At 39.0% G+C, this 4,861-nt stretch overlaps 1 pseudogene; it reads right to left on the reverse strand.

Annotated features, from left to right (window-relative positions):
• Positions 1-255: 255 nt before the first annotated feature.
• Positions 256-1,866, reverse strand: LOC138041365 (uncharacterized; annotated as a pseudogene).
• Between the last annotated feature and the right edge of the window lie 2,995 nt (positions 1,867-4,861).

Raw genomic sequence — 4,861 nt, forward strand, 5'->3', positions numbered from 1 at the left:
ATGGATCATCTATGGTCAGTAATTCATGAACAAATTCTACAGATTATGCCACCTAAGTACGCGAAATGACTTATCATTTCTCCACCCTTTGTTCTTTTTCCTGCATAAATATACTACTGACTGGACTGTATTATTACCGAAACAGTTGATTTTAATGTTTGTTTGTTACAGTGATATCTACATGGAAGTAACAAGCGTTAAAGATGCACTAACAAGAAGTGTTTTAATAATATGCAATCCATAACTTGGTGACAACTCATGTTTAAAGGAAATGTTCCTCTTACTAAAAGAGAACATGGGACATTTAAAGCAGTCCAACTTAGAGAATGTGGGTTATGTAAATTTCATGGCACTTTGACACTGCATTTGGGAGAATTGTCAAAGGTCAAGAGGCCAGGCACAGATCCAGGAAAAAACCTTAACCATTTTCCTAGACACTAAGTGCTAATATCTATTTTAGATTTTCACTCTCTAAATTGCTGTCCCTCGATTTTGTGTAATTTTTTTTTAACCATTTGACCGATCTCTGTAAAACGGTGAAACCATTCTGGATCCGTGCCTGGAGAAAGGCCCTATTAGTTGATAAGCCTTTCTTAACATAATCGGATGCACTACCCATGTAAAATGCATGCAGTAAATCAACGTATCAGTTCTGACAGAATTCTTCCTTGGTCAGTCCTTTTTTGAATCACGTCCATCAAGCGGTCACCACAAAAAGTACACTTGCTTTCCCTAGGATCTGCTTTTTCAAGATTACAATAACAGTACCTGTTATCATCAAAAACTCTACCTGGAATGTAAACAGCATTATGTTTGTATGTATTTGGCTCAAATCCCTGTTGTGAAAGCCAAATCAACATGACAAATTCATGTTTAAAAATTTCAGGCCACCGTCGCTGAAAAGTTGTATTCTCACTGAGCTTCTTTAATGCTATGTGTTTTGCCTCCCTCCCTTCCATGGTCACAGTTCCAAGACCCTGCCCATATTTGCTGTACACATCTTGTGTATGGCTGGGTATTATGTGCCCAATGGTCCAAACAGTCAGATTTATGGATGATGGCAGAAATAAAGCATTACAACGAAAGTACTCCCTTGCAACTACAGTCAATTTACTCAGCTGTTCAGCTGTGATGTCAAACCTATTAAAAATGGACACACAATCTCTCAGTCTCAGCCCGACATATGCATATGTCAAAACTGTTTGTCTCTGAAGTCGAGAATCTTTCTCATTACTTAGCCACTTTATTAACTGCATAAAATTATGGCAAAACAGTCTGGATTCTTTCCCTGTAAAGCGGTATTGCAAATCTTGACCATTGCCCTGTGTTTCATCATACCACTTCATAACCTTTCTAGCAAGGCATTTAGCTTTCACTTCAAACTTCAGGGCAGTGACAATATGCAAGAAAGGGCTATCTCTCGGGACATCAAGGAACTTTTTGCATGTCTCAGGCAGATTTGATTTGGCAATAGCCTCTTTCAAGACTTTTAAAAGAATACTGCCATGCATTATTCTTTACATGGAGGGGTTCCACATGAACTTTATCTATCAATTTGCCAATGAGAGGTACAAATTCCTGGTGACTTTTATTCCGAGAAATAAATTCTGTAACCTTATTACGGAATTGTTTTTCTTTGAGTTGTTTTGTTGTCAAGGACTTCTTAAATTTGTCAACTTTATTAGCAAATGCGGTCCTTTCTTCATACTTCCAAGGACGCCACATGGTCTTACCGTTATTTCCAAATGTACCCTTTAAATCTGAACAATTGTCTTTGGATACATTAGCGAAAGAGGAAAAAAACTTTGTACTGTTGGAAAGCTCACCCCCCGACATAGCTAGCATTTTCATATCATTTGGTACTTCCTCAAACTTAAAAGAAACCTTGAGACCCTCTATTTCAAAAACGTTTCCTTGCAAGTCAATAATTTCTTGACATAGAAACTGCACATACTTCTTCACAGTCAAACAAGATTCTTCGCAATTAGCACCAAATATAATGAAGTTCTCATTGTTGGAAGCAACTCTCTTGCCAGCATTTAAGAAGCTTACTAAAAATGTGCATGCACTTTCATTTTTTCCGAAAGGGCACCCATCTCCCCCAAGGGCAACAAGGGGAGTCAGGATGGCTTAGTGGTTATCAACTGTGCCTTCCACCTCTGCGACCCAGGTTCAACTCTCGGACCCGGGATCGTTTGTGGCTTGAGTTTCTGTCAATCTCAACCTGACTCCGAGGGTTTTTCTCCGGGTACTCCGGTTGTCTGTCAACTGCTCATTACTTACAACATACTCTTTCATACACTCTAATTTACAGCGCTTGTTTAACGTGTCAAATAATCCATCTAAAGCAGGCTTTGGGTTGTTTTCGGAACCACCATGAATTCCTGACGCTGCCACCATTGTCTCATGTCGTCTCCTAGTGGTTGTTCTCACTGGTAAGTTTGACTTCCCTTCCACCAGACAAGTTGGAGTTCGTGTGCGACCACCAGGAGGTGATGTACATGTCCCAGGCTGTAAATAAGGGCAATGCATAAGCCATAGGATACCCATCAATTACGAACTAAAATAAAAAGTCAAAGAAAATATAAAAAAATCAAAGAAAAGAAGAGAAAAATAAAATAACTCAATGAATAGATGAATTAAAGAATAAATAAATACATAAATACACCCTCGCCCCTCCCCCACTCCATCCCACTCCACAACCACTAGCTTAGCATCAATAGGTGACCAACCTGGACACTTTTATTTTGATTTGTAATATCGCACAGCACTTCCCTTGCATCATTAACCTTCAATGTAAGAAAAAATAGGCTTACTCGTGCAACTGTGAAAGATATGTGAGAGGACCATAAATTAAATCCAAGCAACATATTAAAAATAACGTTAAAAAATCCAAATAACCTGTAAACTACCCTGCAAACAGAATATCGTTCGATCGTGGTATACAATCAGTGGGGTAAATTATCAAAAACACATTTAATGCACAAACCTTTGATTTTAGTCGGTTAATTTGTCTGTTAATTGTGCTGAGTTCCATTTTCATCGCCCTGCTCTCTTCCACTGCTTTCTGCCTCATCTCTTTACATGTTTTCATGAAGCTCCCAAGATCAAACCGTTGGCTCTTCGAATAAGGCATTGCTGGTATTGCCTACAAAAATCCGGTGCATTTTCAGTTCTATATTTTTGAAACGAGGAGAAATTCAGGAAAACAAAAATCATACGATTCTTACCTGGTTACCAAAGGACCCTTGGAAGATGAAATAAAAGCTGATGAGCGCAAGGCCTTCAATCCTTTCCAAGAAATTAAACATCAGAAAGTTGAACGTTGTTTGATGGTTCACAACAATCCTTCCCAAGTACCTTCTATGCCTTAGTTTATCAGCTGTTTATATGGTGTGTTTGGTAGCAACAGAAAGCTCAATGCTTCAGCTATACAAAGAAACACGCTGGCCTTTTAGGTATCCCAGCATGCAGGAGGAGTCTGTTTATATAGTAGAGAAAGCTAGGTACCAGTCTCCTCCCGGCAATTTCCGTTTTGGGCGCCATATTTGAAGACAATTCGATGCTGATTTCTGGCGCCCGCTGACCCGGCATGTTGAAACAAAGAATCCAGGGTTCTCAGTAGATTTCCAAACAGACGGCAAAATTGCAATAACAGGCGGTTAATGACTCAGCCCAAAGGGCTGAGTAAGAGCGGCAGGTACAACACGCAGGTCACAGGTCATTGTTTTACCTATACAGAAAGTATCCTAAACATTCATAAAAGCTAACCTTAGGCCTAAAAACTTTTCTTTAGGCCTAATTAGGCCTAAAATTAGCTTTTATGAATGTTTAGGATACTTTTCTTTAGGCCTAATTAGGCCTAAGGTTAGCTTTTATGAATGTTAGAGTACTTTCTGTATAGGTAAAACAATGACCTGTGACCTGCGCTTTGTACCTGGCGGAGTAAGAGGGTCTCGGTGCATGCATCCCCGGACAATTTTGAAAGTTTAGGTTTTGGGAGGGTCTGATTGTGCAATATTGCTAATCTCTATGTCAAATGAATTGAATTGTGTTGTGCGCCTGAAATGCGACACACCTGGTAACTTGGTACTGTGCAATAATCAGGTTTTAGAGTCTGACTTGCAAATGCCTTTAGTTAACACAAGGCTACTTTCTATTATGGTCACCCAGGCACCTTAATGCATCTAATCTGCGTGTACATGCTAGAAAAATTGCAAAAATGACATATTTAGAGGCTGAAATAGATAGGCGTAGCTGTAAAAGACAATATCAAATGGATTTCTTTTTCGTGATACACTTGTTGACATAGCATATTTTAGTTGGTTGTAGTAACAATTAACAATTATTTGACAAGGTTGAGCAAAATATCGTGATTAGTTATTTCCCAAAGGCTGACCCAAATTATAATAATTTATCTACGAGACACCAACAGATTACAATATTTTCAAAAATTGAGTTCAATAATTGTTTTAACTTTCGATGACTGAGTTTGTTTTCACAATTCCCACCAATTAAATCACTTTCTGAAAGCTCAGGAAAGCAAGCTGCCATTTTACGCATAAGCAGACCATTACTTGTAGGCAGTTATTTGCAGGTCACATGGTTGGCTCTCAACCAGTGAAAAGGAAAAGAAACATGCATCGAATGATAACTGCAGTTATTGTATCCCTTATCATTTCGTGTCGAGCCTACAATACTAGACATATTTAGTTGGAAAACTTAGCAAATGGTCAGAATCATCGTTTTACAAGATCGTAGCTTATACCACATCCCCCTTCCCCCATTCAGAAAGAACTGTCTGTCTGTCTGGTCTTCTCGAGACAGAGGTGAGAGATGATTTCATGCAGACTGGAACGGC

The sequence above is a fragment of the Montipora capricornis genome, chromosome 3 (genome assembly GCF_036669925.1).
Source record: "Montipora capricornis isolate CH-2021 chromosome 3, ASM3666992v2, whole genome shotgun sequence".
Taxonomy (NCBI): Eukaryota; Metazoa; Cnidaria; class Anthozoa; order Scleractinia; family Acroporidae; genus Montipora; species Montipora capricornis.